This window comes from Prorops nasuta, unplaced genomic scaffold (assembly GCF_024137725.1).
Source record: "Prorops nasuta isolate Cenicafe-Biocafe unplaced genomic scaffold, Cenicafe_Pnas_1.2 PNAS00005, whole genome shotgun sequence".
In the NCBI taxonomy this organism is placed as follows: domain Eukaryota; kingdom Metazoa; phylum Arthropoda; class Insecta; order Hymenoptera; family Bethylidae; genus Prorops; species Prorops nasuta.
The window spans coordinates 5,083,713-5,098,223 of NW_027116802.1; the positions used below are offsets into that span (position 1 = coordinate 5,083,713).

Here is a 14,511-nt window from a genome sequence, read left to right on the forward strand (position 1 = left end):
CGTTATCCTCTCTTCTCAGCTTACCCACCCCACCATTGTCTGATTCGCTCAAGCGAACTCTCGCTCGGATATTCGTGAAAAAGCGATACTTCATACCATACCAACTGTGCTATAATGTTACTTTTGACAATGAGATTTCTCCGAGAACTTAAATCAACTTTGACAGTATCTTACAAAGGGATAATATTTTCCTCGATATTGAAAAATCTTGTCTCGTTCCTTTATTACAATTTTTCTACATTTTTTCTCATCTCTCTTCAAAGATCTGACCTCTCTCGCAGTATCCACGGGAACGATCTACTTTATCCCATCAAGAACGAGTTTTTAATTCGTTTCAATGGGATTTCTTGCGATTTTTCACTCAATTCTCTACGAGTCTCGGCTTGGCGAAGTTTCTGCGATAAAGGGAGCGAATTTTCGCTTGGTTAAGAGAATAAAATTTGTCGTTTTACGTAGATTCGATTTCGTACAAGCACGCTCAATTGGCTATTGGAGGGGGGTGAGCGTGATGCTGCAAAATCGTTTGCTCGGAAAAGCAGATTTGTCGACACGCCTAAATATATTGCTTACTAGCGAATAGCTTATCCTGCTTGCCTCTGGTCCAACTAGGTACTCTTTTTCCTAAAAAAAAAGAAAAAAAAACACAAGAATAGGGATAACGATATTGCCAACGCAAAGGAAGGTAGATGGGAAATCGTAAAAACAAGATGGTTATATCCGTACGTACAATAAATCCTACTAGGCGTTACTACGAAGAGACTTCAGTGTCGCGGGGGAAAATTCGGAAAAGCAGATTTGTTTGAAGAGCCAAGTGCGTCGTAATCATTTCCTTTCAATGTTGTCACTGTGATACGCATACTGTATAGTATAATATATATATATATATGTATGTAGAAAGTTCAATTTGTAGCTTTGCTATAGTTTCGACGAAAAAAGTCAAGCATTTTCATTCGATGGAGAGAGAGAGAGGGAGCGTAGGAGCTAGAGCTGTAGGGGGGGGGGGGGTATGGCAGGAAGAAAGCGAGAAGGAGAAAAAAAGAAGGATTGGCAAGAGGGAGGGGGGTTAAAGGAGAAAAAGTAGAAAAAGAAAAGGGAAAGATAGTAACTTTAATCCAGCAGCACTCGCTTTTATTACAGTTCCGTGCTCCACGCACTCACTCATTGTCCTTTCACTCGTCTCTAATGCCTTTCATCTTAGCAGGAGGCCTTTATTAAGTTTTCCCAAGTTTTCACCGAAAATTTCTTGGCCCATGGGTAAGGATTTGCTTTTGACCAAGATCCTGGTCGTTGTCTATGAATAATTCGCGTCCGGGTATAAACCGATGAGAGTCGCGAGTACCAGGAATGTTTTAATAATTTTCGCTTTCTCCCCCCTCCTCCCTCTCACTCCCTGTATCTCACTCAGTCGCAACTCCCACAACCTTCTTCCCTTTGGCAATTTACGATGCGAAACCCCGTCGCTGGGAAAAAGAGACTCTGCTCCTTCTTATGTCCTCCTTCCTATTTTATCACTAATATTTTTCTCGTTTTCGGCCAAACTTTTTCCTCCTTCTTCCATTATATTAGCTCGCCGCGGAACAGAATTATGAGACTTGATCGTTTTTCATTAATTACGCAGCTTCGCGAGCGAAACCATGCTCGCAAAGGGACCAAGAGCGGAGAAAGGTCCGCAAGGGCAAAAAGCCGCTTATTTAATGGCCAAGATATCCGATTGATCCTTCGCGAGTCAATTTTTTCTGCTTCTCAAGCTTTTCGCATAACCCACGAACCACTAATCCGGGACTTGAACTCCTGAGGGAATTTTGCGACAATTAGCGATACGACAGATTTTTTCTTCTATATACATATAGTTAATACATATATGGACATGTCAGAGATTCGCAAGATTAAGCCTGGCACAATATTTCGTCAGGTTTAACTAACGCAGATGCGCGAGAGATTTTTTTCAATTCCCAAGACAGAGCACATTTGCGCGAAATGCAAATAGATGCGCACGGGCGTAGCCGGGATTTCATTTAGGGTGGGCAACAATTTATCTTGGCATAAATCGTAAACTCGTGCACCAGCCCCGTTGACCCTAATATCCAATTGAATCGGTTCGAATCTAATGCAGGATAATAAATGGTAGCATTTATCAAAGCTAAAATGATTATTGCATTAATTCATCTAATTGGGGTAAAATATTGCATTGATTAACTGGAAAGAGAGGGTTAACGTATATCTTTCTCTGTGATCGCTTGGCTAACAATGGCAAAATTTCGAGAGAGAGAGAGGGGGGGGGGGGGGGGGAGGATTTGAACAAAAATATGGACGGCTCTTATTGTGAATTCAGCGAAAATCGACTCGGCGTTATTGGTTCGCATCTCTAAGCGTCACGACGCCTATCGACGTGAAATATATATACTCTTCGATCCTGCTAAAAAGCCTTCCCTCCCCTGATCCCTTGACAACTGTTTGTCATTCCAAATCCCTGGATGGATAAAATTCGTATTTACAGCCAATATCGAAAAGTTACGGTGATCATCTATCCTAATTCAACGCCGGGCTTTAACTCACCCTCCGCAAGGCGGAAACGTTTGTTTAATTATCAAACCTCCCATCTTTTAATTCACCATAACGACGTAACAAGGAAGAGCTTTCGATTTCTGCAAATTTCAAAATTTCGCTTCTTAGGCAGGTTTAATTGTTTTTAATGAAGAACGAAGAATGATTGTAGAAGCAGATAGCCGCAGTACTATGTCTATCCTCCTAATATGCCAGTACGGAACATTAGTTTTAGAATACATTTCACGCCTCGCATCACATTTCCATGCAGTCTGCGCGCAAGTTCAACTTTGTTCGGACAAGATTCCATTTAACGTTACGGGAAAATGAACGACTGAATTTTTCTGCTTTCGACTTTCTAACATTTTTTACCATTTCAAACGAATAACATTTTCTAGTTATACCTTTGTCCTTTACCATATGTATGGTTTTTTTTGTTTTACTAAAAGATACGATTAGAGTTTAATGTTTTTAGGTCGATCTACCTGTTCATGTATTTCCTTAGTTAAAACGAAAGAGATTAGTGTCTATAAATATTATCTACATTTTCTATTATAAAAATAATACGAAACTTTGTAAATATCAATAATAATTAAATACAGGAGAAAAGATATTTTTAATCGCTATACTAAGCATCTCGAATATTGTGCATAGCTAACAGTTGTTTTAGGTTAGGTTCGCACCTTTTAATTACAAGTTCTTATTGTTAAGCCGATGATCCGTCGCATCGATTTCGAAACGAGTTAAAAGGACTTGAGAATAACTTTATTAGGATTAACTTCTAGTATCGGATTAAGTTTGAACAGGAAAGGAAGGCTTCGGAGTAAAACCTGAGGCATACCAAGAAAGCGGAAGATAATGAGAAGTTTTCTGTTAAGCGGGCGTGGACGGGATGTTTGAGTCTCCTTTAAAGCCAATAATTGTGTTTGTCATTATTGAAAGAAGAAAATAAAAGGATTATATATATAGCTTTTTCATCCCCCCCTATATAGGGAATGGTCGATAATAACCTTTATACTATAGATTGGATTTTGCTTTTTCGCAATAAATAAACAATATTAGGCGTTTGGCCGTCATCAATGAGGTTGTGTCATCGTAATGACATCGAGGGTTAATCAATTGCGCAGAAATAATTACATTTGCCCTAGGTTACAGTGTTAAATATTCGCTCACGAATGAATCCACTATGACCACCAGGAAATTCAATCTGGATAAATTAAATGGAAAGTATAGTTTCGTATTCTTTGGCTCCTATAAGTATTATTTCCCAATCGAATAACCAAAATGATAATATTTGGCCAATTTTAAACTGAAAAGATTCGACAAAACAAGATAATATTTACTTTTTTGCACGAATCAGATTCCGTGGTGACGTTTTATCTACAATAATCAGGAAACCCGGTAAAGCTTCGCAACCAAAAAAGTAGTAAAAGTGAGTTGCATATGTAGTAAAAGCACATATTAATTAATAATAAGTATGAGCCCTGATAAAACTCATGTAACGTCATTGCCTTCATGAGCGAAACACCAAGTATTGTTTGCAGAAATTCTCAATTTTTAACTGTTTTAAAAAAAATATAAAATCGAAGAACAGAAAATATTTTAACACAGTATCATTTTAGCAAATTTTTTCCGATACACATATATTACCCCTGTCTAAATATAAAAAACGAATTCCGGATTTATTATAAAATATATATATATATATATATATATATATAAATTATACTTGTAATTTTGCTAAATCTATTTATATTCGGTAGAAGATAATGAAGGGTTAGCATGCCTGGGCTTATTTACATCTGAAAGAAAACTTTTGTCACTGCTAGTAGTAAGATAAAATGTAATTATTTAATTGGGAAGGATTGTCTTCTCACTGTGATGTATTATCAAATTTAATAAAGAAATGGATAAATTGAATGATATTCTGCATTATGGACAATATTTTTATTACTGTAGGTGAAGATGGAATATTTATATAGGAATAATAAACTAAACTAAATTAAGAATTCTGCAATATATTATATATTTCAAGTGTTTGCTTATTTGTAGAGCAATGAGTATATTCCCAAATAGATAGCTTGGTATAGTAGGTTAACATGATTTCCCAGTAGAAGCATTGGATGTCAGCAACAGTAGCACCTTTATCGCTACATCTTCTAACAACAATGATGTACAATTATGAAATCTACTGTATAATAAAAACATAAATGTATTTAAGCCTATCAAGGGTGGATAGCACAAAAACTACATAAATACAATCTTCTCCAAGCAGTAAAGTAAATAAAGTTATGGATTTCTTTTTTGACTTACTGTTTAAATACTCTGAATATTTTATATTAATAAAATTAAAATAAAATTATTAAAAATAGTTTCACTTTATTCCTGTATTTTTTCCACTTTTACATTAATTCAAGAAACACATATGGGTGGTCATCTTTTTCCATAATTTGCTCTAGTAATAAAAAGTAAATTTAAATGCAAATAATGGTAAGGAAAACTATATTATTTATTTATTATGTTTAATTAAACAGCTAAAGTATATTTTCATTTATAAGTATAAAAAAACATGACAAATAAATTAAATATATATTTATATCATTGGAAAATAATTACACAACACATCAATAAGCTACAAAGTACTCATAATCAATTATATGTACAGGATTTTCTCTAAAAGCAGTTTATAGAAGTCATGTTATTTTACTATAGTTTAATTTTATTACACGCAGTCAAATCTTGAAGTGTTTATCTTTTACTGCTTTTTTATTTTTTAGCTAACAGCTTTAACGGTTCATTACAGTTGTAATATTTTTAACTAATGCAGTGATTCTGAATGTTATAGTCATTTAGCACAATATATTGGTCTGCTATTACAGAAAAATTCTGTAAATATTTTCCGAGTATATTGTATGTAGGTTTTTGAATTTATTAAATAGAATCTAGTTTCGTGGTACTCAATGCATAAATTTAATGGTATATACCACATATAAAGAGAGAGAGCTTTATTAAATAATGATGAGTTACGTGAAAAGATGGACATTAAAATAGCCTATATAATAAAAGTAAGAGATAATATCATACCAAATACAAGATACAAATACAATTATGTACACTATATTACAAATCATTGTATCTTATTGATGATGTATTTGTCACAAATATTCTGGTACATGATAGTGCTGTTCAGCATGTGTAATGGAACTATGGAAGGTTGAGTTGATGGAGAAATATTATCATTCCTGTGAAGCTTGCATTGTCGACCGATGAGAAGCTTCAGGTTAGGAGTTTGTTTAGCACACTCAATTAACGTCCGGTTTCATTGCAACGTTTGGCCATCACGATTAGCCGCAAGCCGAAATATATCTTGAAAGGAAAACTGCAGGCAATTATCGCTACAGTAGCAGTGATAGGCACCAATTACGATTACCAGTTTTCCAAACACCATGACTGATTGCGACAGATATATGTCGTAACGAAAAACTGAGACTTTAAACAGGCCTTTTTTTTGTCGCTGTACTGCTGTGCATTAATGCAATAAGCTAAAAGGAGAAACATATGCTCGCCTTATTTCAACATAATTGCATTTGCAACAATTCAGTGGTGCAGCGAGAAAGAAGAAACCCTATGAAAGCTCTCACGAAGGAGAGAGCACTGACGTCCCTTAATTGCTCTTATTCAATGACTATCATCGCGATAATTGCTTACGTGCTGGTTGCTTTATGCAGAGCGACTACCAAATTTCAAATAACTGTGCCAGCTGCTTTATTGTTCTCGCGGAAGCTTCCACTTAGTTAATCTTCCCTTTAACCTCTGAGCTGTGCATCCATCTATTTATAGAAATCCCCTCGAAGCTTTCTACCTTTGTATATGTGTTCTTCGTTTAACAGGCGAGACAAAATTCGACACCACTGGCTAAAGTATTTTGCTAAATATGGGATTAACCTATACAATCTGACACGTGCGAGTAATCCGTGAATATCCCTGATCCGGGAAATACCGTGCCGAAAATGCACAGGATGCTGCGGTGGTTCCGAATTATTTACGACCTCGGAATATATGAGTGAACGGACAGAATCTGATCCGAACGATCGTCGGCGCCATATCTTTCTAACCTACAAATCGAAAAAGCTAGCAAAAATTTCAACAAAATCTTTAGAGATGCAATTAAAAGAGAGCGCAAGTATGTTTCTAGTTAAAGGTAACATTTCCCAATGATTGAGATTGCTCATTGAAAAGTTCGAGGTGAAAGGTAGGGCATCGAAGAGGCAACTTTGTAGGTTAGAAATATGGCGGAATCGGGAATTTCAAGTTTGAAAATAAACGCGCCTAAGAGTGTTGGACTTTTGGCGGGCTTTTAATTACTTAAAACTTGATCGATGAAAGGTAAAGCAGAGGTTTCTGACGACTTTACCGAACGGAAGCGGGTGTTGGAGCTTCGAGTGCAGCCAAAGGACACAGCTTACCTTCCACCTTCCGTTCGGTGTCTCCAACATTTGTCTTATCGTGACAAGGCAGCAAATTGCTTTTGAGACCGTCAAATTAATGCGCCGTAGTATATCCGCAAAGGACTGGAGTCCGTTGTTGCTCGTTGCGCGAAACACCATTACGGTCACTGGAGCTAAATGCGATTCCTAGACTCTCGGACCTTACTAGTTACCTATCGTTCAATCCCACTGCCCCCGCATCAATCTCCACTCGCTGCGAGCGGAAACAGAATTACTATTGTAATTTATGGCATACGAACCCTCATAACTTTCGGCGTGATTTATCAAAAAATTTGTTTGTCTCACGAACAAATAGCGACATGGTTCTCCATTACATAAGTGTTGTTAAATATGTTTCTATAAATTTACAGGGGATTATCAACGAGGTTTTATTTATATAATAATATATTGTAGTATGATTGTATGAACGTGTGTATAACACGGAGGACAGTCATATTTTTACTCGTGCAAAATATGATTTATTTAATCTGATGTCATCCTGCTTCTCGTGTACTGTATATATCCTTCGATAGAAGTTTGTTCCATTATCAAAGAGTGTTTACGGATACATAAAACTTAATTGATATATTTCTGAGAGTAATCACAAGAATTATCATTAAGGAATTAAAGAAGGAGTTTTTGCGCATTGTGTGTAATGGGAGATTCGATCGTAACGTTTAGTTTCTATGAAAAATCTTCATGATGCTGTTAACTAGGAAAGAGAGCACGCGCGACGACGAAAAAGTTAGACAACAAGTACCTATAAAAATAATATAGTGAACAGTTAGTTGTTCCCACGGTGAGAAAAGGCAAACTGTTACGGTTTCAGCTGTGAACGCAAATGGTTGTAGGTTTGGTTGCGAAGGTTTGCGGGATCGTGGCGGGCTCTTTAAATTCTATTGGGAGTCTATATGGAATTTTCGGAAATTTCGCAAAAGGCAGAAGTTTGTTGGATAGCAGGAACGCTAACACGGTACTTTTGGCTTTCGAAAGTTCCGAGACCTTCAAATTAGTGAATTCGCAGTAAAGCCGCAAAGGACTCGAATCTGTTGTTTCTCCCTGCAACTGTTGCGAAATCGACTACAAGACCGAGCGCTACACTCCCAGAATTTTCAAGTAGTTCGCTCCGTGATGGGGGGGGGGGGGGGGGGAAGGATTGGGAGAAATTCACTTTCACCCTTTGTTATTCCTCCTCGATGTTTATCCGCAGGGGAGACACTAATTAACGCGAGAATCATCCCTTATTCGCGCGTTCGGATTAAATTAATCGCGAAATAAGAAGGTTTCGAGTTATATGATTTAAAGCGTATTATCGAAAAAAGCATAGGACGAAGAAAAATGGTGAAAGGAAACATTGTCGTGCATGGGAAATCGCTGTGGTGACTAAATTCTGCTAGGAAATTTTCTCGGGATCGGAGGATTTCCTCGGGGTAAGTTGGGGGTATTTGCGGATCGCTGCATTTCGCTGGGAGAAATCGCGGCGAGAAAGGAAACGTTGAGCTGGTTAGCTTTTAAATTCGATTACACATCCGGATGGGTTTTCAAGAAAAAAACCTCAAAGTGCGGAGAAGGGGAATATCGACTGTCTGTGAAATTAAAAGGAATAGAAGAATTTTCGCGTTACTTTTGAATCTGGCAAATGTGGGAAAAGGGTTGGAGCGTCGGTTGAGCTTGGGTGGAAAGTTGGACGGTTTTCCAAAGGAGTAGTTCGCTGCATGCGGATGAACGCAAACTCTAAGTGTTTATTGGTGGTTGTAGCTACACCGTAGCTACATCCAACTGCACAGTTTCAAACGCGCGAGTACTTGCGTATTTGCCAGGTGGAATATGAACAGAAGCTCAGACCTATAGATCTTAGGAATATCGCCATGTATATACATATATATATATATACATACATATATTTTTGACTTAGGTATAAGCTGGCGCGTAGGAAAGTCAGTATCTGCACTTGGTACTCCTCTGGTCGAGAGTGTCGTTGGTACTGGGCGTTTCTCTTGGAGATTAAGTTGGACGCAAACGGCCGATAAGAGGCGGAAGTCGCGGTTGGTATGTAAAGTTCAAGACTTGTTCAAGCATATATAGCCCATCTTTGCGTATACAAGGTATGCCTCATCCTGTTTTGCCTCTTGTAAGATTTCCCACGGGTCTCGTGTCTCATCCACTTCCAGATCACTTGTCCCTCGTCTTGCGCCAACAAATTTTACGCGAGAAACCGCGCGATACGCAATACAGGCTCTTACAAAAATCGTGCACCTCGTGAGAGGGTCGTATTCTTCGGATTAAACTAAGCGTAAAGTTCCTTTGCCGTTTTACGATTTGAGCCTCGGTTCAAGAGCTTTCGTCTGTTAAATATAGAGCAAAAAACACCCTGTATCGCCAAATTTATTATTGCATTTCTGGAGAACCAAGTTACGGATTGAAAAATGGTAAAGGACATTTTTCCTTACTTTTATCCCACGAGTACGTCCCTTTATAGAAGCACGCAATTTTTTTATCGTCCTGTACACCAAGCTTGGATATATGATGCAGCGTCATCGTTCTAACTTGATTATATTTCGTAGCCTCAACGCGGGCGCGTTATATCTCCCTTGATAGATTTTCTTACTCAAAACTCATTTTTCTCCTATCACCTTTTAAATCTTTTTTCTAGTACATTTTTAATACCAAATTTTCTCTCCCACTCTATCGTAGAAAAACAACCAGAGGCTCTTTTCTACATAGCTCGCTAAAAATTTAACATACTTCCAGCAAAAATGTTCCACGTTGGTAGAAAAACCTGTGCTTTTCCGAGATTTTCCTGCCGGATGTCTTATATATGTTTGTCTACACTGATTGAAATACGAATGACTGCCACTGTTTCTTCTTCGCCTTTTGTGCCACTCCTCAGTCACCGAAGGTGGTTCGCCACAAAAGCAAAGCAAATATTAAACTTTCGACGCGTTATTGTTGAATTAACGCTCGCACTATTGTAATCAAGAACTTTAACTACTTTTGGGATTGATGCTCGATGGTTGTACAAAGCTTGCAAGTTGGTGCTCCTTCCGAGATGAAAGTCGGGAGGGGGAGGGGGGGTATTGTGATAGATGGAAAAAAGGGGAGGAGGGGGTGGAGGTAAGGTAGACTATATACTATATTGTTCTATCAGCGTCAACGCGTCATCAGCATTCGTAGGGCCCCAACATCAATATGAAGATAGTATAACCCGTACCACTTTTCCCTTATTACACTGTTTAACCGACACCTTTTTCTCCTTCCCTAAGTAGAGATAATCAGCGTAAATTCTCTCTCGAAATTCTACCAAATATCCTATTAGCATTCCACGACTCATTAACTGCTACGACACTCTGATAGGTAAAACTCTATTACCCTCAACGACGAAATTTGTTTTTCTTCTTATTGCATGTTTAAAACTGAAGCAATATTTTTTCATCCAATGTAATTTCATTATCTTGTTTGCTTACGAAAATTGGCTTCGGAGTGGATAAAGACAGTTTGAGCGGACATTCATGGGTCTAAGTAGAAAATAGTGCGACGAATCTGGATGGTTTTTGGAATTGGACTAAAGTGGACTCTGAGACAGAGAGAGAGAGAAGGAGAGAGGAAAAGGCGTCCCATAGTATGCAGGATCAGTTTTCAGAGCAAAGGGAATAGGCAAGAGAAAGAAGAGAGAAATGAAGGTAGAAGGATTTACGTGTACACTTATACGTCGTCTCTTGCAGGATCCAAGTGAGATATTCGTACGTGCAGCGAGCATTTACGGTCATCCGAATCTCCTTTGCTCGTTCCACGCACGTATGCTCGTCCAGATGTGTCCTCTGCTTTTTACATTTGGCCTTCCGTGATCTCGCTACCTCGCAGCTTCAAAAGGCCAGCCGAAATCAGAAATTTCAATGCTGGCGAGAAAAGTCACTGCTCGTTTGCTCGACCGAACGAGAAAGGTAACGCGTGCTCCCGCATAAGTTTAGAAACCCACACACTCATCACCTACGTCAGCGTGTAAGTATGCGTCTGAACAAAGATTAGTAATGCTCGCTATAACACCATCCCTACCATCATTACCATTTTTACTCCCGGAACTTTCTTCAAACAAGACAAATGGCTTCTTAACTTTGCCGTTACTGAGCTATTATAATTTATTAAAAAAAAAAAGGGAGAGAGAGAGAGAGAGAGAGAGAAGGAAAACTGTTAACCAGCGAGGAAGTTTGCGAAACTTGCCAGAATCTCGCTTTTCACATTATTATCGCGATACTGCATAGTGTTCGGAGACAGGGTTGGTGTTTGATGGAGCGTTTTGTTAATTGCTGTGGGATTGGTTTAATGGTATACCATCAGCGAGGGTTGAATGCATAACGTTTCTGTATTCAAAATTACTCTCTGTACTAGGAGAGAGGAAACCTGTTTGTAGTCGTAGGCAGGGCTGATGGACGTTTACGCGATGTACCAACCGAAAAGAATGTTGTAAGTGCGAGTCTCGGCTTTTCTTTTGACGACTGTACTTTGGCCATGAGCGAATTTCCCCCGGAATTAAGTTGATTTAGTGCCCCGGACACACTTTTCGAGGGCGTAAAAGTTTGCCCGCCGTGAATCCAGCTGCCGGAAAGCCCGTCATATAAATGCATTTGAGCACAAGTTTATTTACGTTCGTCTAACCTCGACTCTCGTATCCGGACAGCCGTTGGCAAACTTTTCGGCGACTTAACAAAGCGAATGATTAAAACAATTAAGCTATTTATTTTGCTGTCCACGGTCGCCTGTTTTTTCTCCGTCCCTCTCGACCCTATAGACCATCGCGAAGGCTAAGAAGACGGAATTAAGAAGGGCGTAGCTCGCGTCGAGGAACTTTCCACCAAGGATTGCTGCATTCACCTCGAGGAACTGCGGTTCTCCCGATTCGAGTGCCTGGCAAAGCTCGCCCAGTCATCTCCTGCTCCGGAATACGTTCAATCATGAATGCTCGCCTGAAATATGCAGGATCCAGAGGAAAATCAATTAAACAACCGATCGTTCTAAATTTACTCCACAGACTTCTTACCCTGTACTTTTAATAATTTGCTTTTTCTTTCAACCTCATCGCCAGCTCGATCTCATCACGTAAGACGTTTCTCCGGAAAATTTGTAGGGCAAGCGTCACCGAAGAAAATTTCGCTGTTCGCGAAGGAAGAAAAGGGAGTCGAGAGGAGGGAAAATTGCAGCTTCTGCAAGAAAGGGGAAAAATCGATGAGAGAGAAAACTGGCATTTATGAGAATTCCTCGTCTTGTTTTGGGAAACGTCTGAGAAACGATACGTCAATCGTGAAGGAGTGGAAGTTATTGGGGAAGAAATTTTCGTGAGTCACCCTGCGCAGGATCAATCTCATTTATCCTTTGTACCACTGGATTCTGGAAAGGTTCGATGAACGAATTCAACGGCGACTTTTCAAAAGACCAGCGACGTTTGTAATGTAGACGAGACTCTCTCCAAGTATTCTCGAATCATCTCCTTTTAACAAATTCCGCTAGCATCTCTAAAGAGAACGATCGAGAAAAATCTCATCCTTCATAAGGACCCTGCGGTAAATAGAAAGCAAAGAAAATAACAACTATTACTTGATTTACTCGAGCCCTATTAGGTTGTATTAAAAATATTTCCCGTAAATAAACTGAGAGTTGAAAGTTCAGCCATAGCGTTTCGACGTGCAAAACTTTGCTGCGAAAGGAGAGAATGAAACAGAAAACTCTGGTTGAAAAGCCTGAGAAAAAGATTGCATTTCTCGGAATGCTGACGTTAATATAAAAGTCGTTATATATAAAGGATAAATATCTATATCGGTGGGAGTTTGATTAAGCGATACGTGAGTGTGAATTATAACGAGGTTTGATTGCCGGAGGGTGAATTTCACCTGTTCGTATATAGAGGTGCGTGAAAAAGAGTGAAGCTTTAAGGGGGGGGGGTGTAATTAAGAGAAAGTGAGTGGCAGAGAGAGAGAGAGAGAGAGAAGAGCAACGATTGTCTAGCCAGCTCCAATTTAACTGACCTGGACCAAGGTTGATTAGAGCGATTAATCGAGGGCCCAGCTGTACAGGCTATAGATATGTATACGTAGTCTTAGCACACATTGGAATTTACCAGGATTTTCCTTTGTATGTACAAGAGAACCTCTTGGAGAGAATTCGGAGCGCATGTGCACCGCAAAGACATTTCGCTTTGCGTAATCTCTCCCTGGTAAGGAGATTCTAATAAATAGTAAGAACGGTCTGCTGCTTTTATATACACGGCACAATTTGGGCTAATGCCAGCTTGCTTTTCATATCCAGAAAGCTCGTTGCGTGTTGAAGCTTTCTACTCATAAATCTTACCAAGAACGCGTTACCTACTTCATCTCTCTCTCTCTCTCTCTCTCGCTCTTTTTCGTTTGCTTGGTTGCCCGCTTGCTCGCTCTCTTACATTCCCTCCATTTTTGCCAATCTGTTTATCCTCTCTTGCGAGATCCTTTTCGTCGCAATACAAGCGCATCAACACACGTTATAAACTATCGAACAATCAAATTTTATCCTTTATATGAGAGAGAGGGAGAGAGAGAGAGAGAGAGAGAGATAGAGAGAAAGAAAACTAATTGATGATATGCTGGTTTACCAAATAAACTTCCAGTCTCTTTATTTATGGTGGATTAAAAACTTGAATTTCAGACTCATCATTGTCACGTGTGCTTTTAATGAATTATTGCTATGATGTAATTCGTTTTACGTAAATTTTGAAAGACTCATCGATATGTTTGCGAGGCGTGGATACTCGAATTTCCGCTCAGACAATAATTTATCCTTAACCCTTTCACGTGTTTTTGTTGGTGGAAAGGAGAAAACTGTAAAAAGCAGGGATTGTAATTCATACACTCTCGTGATAGTTTTCAGTTTGAATTTTCAACGTAAAGTTTGAATAGAAAGGAGAATAATAAACAATTGCGATAAATAAAAACTCAGTTCGCACGATTATGTTTCAGTTGAAAATGGCAACTTTTCATTCTTGTACTGAGACAAAAAGTTTTATCTTTACCAAAATAAAGCCACACCTTGGAAAAATGAGTTTATATTAAAGCAAAAATACACACATCCATTCTTGAGGAACTTTTTTTTATAAATTTGCAAAGTTTCAGCAAACTTGGCAAGTGACACCTGGGATACTTCTCCCGGTAAGTTAAATTGCTTTAATTTTTTCCCCTTCCGCGGCAGCTAGGCAAAAGGAGCTGCACTTTTTTTTACAAAGAACGCAACGTTCGCGAAAGTATTATCAAGTCGTCCAGTTAGGATGGGAAGAAAAGATTCAAGCATAAAAGTATACTACACTAATTAGACGACGAATTAAGCGGATTCTTGTGTTACGGTTTGTTCGGGGTGAATGGAGGGTCTGAAGAATTCCATTGAAATTTGGAAATTTGGGAGGGAGAGTTGGAAAAATTGTTGAAGGTAACGTTATTAGAAAGAAGAATATGGCTGTGGAATA

The 14,511-nt window shown here is 38.8% G+C and overlaps 1 protein-coding gene across 6 annotated transcripts in view; it reads left to right on the forward strand.

Annotated features, from left to right (window-relative positions):
- LOC136773328 (uncharacterized) overlaps positions 1–14,511 on the forward strand; it is a 70,946-nt gene that overhangs the window by 13,927 nt on the left and 42,508 nt on the right. Inside the window, exon 2 of one of the 6 annotated variants that reach the window (XM_066726913.1) lies at positions 8,947–9,080. The exons of the other annotated variants lie outside the window; for them this stretch is intronic. The gene's annotated coding sequence lies outside the window, so the exon portion shown is untranslated. The remainder of the gene's footprint in view (positions 1–8,946; positions 9,081–14,511) is intronic. 6 annotated transcript variants of the gene reach the window in all.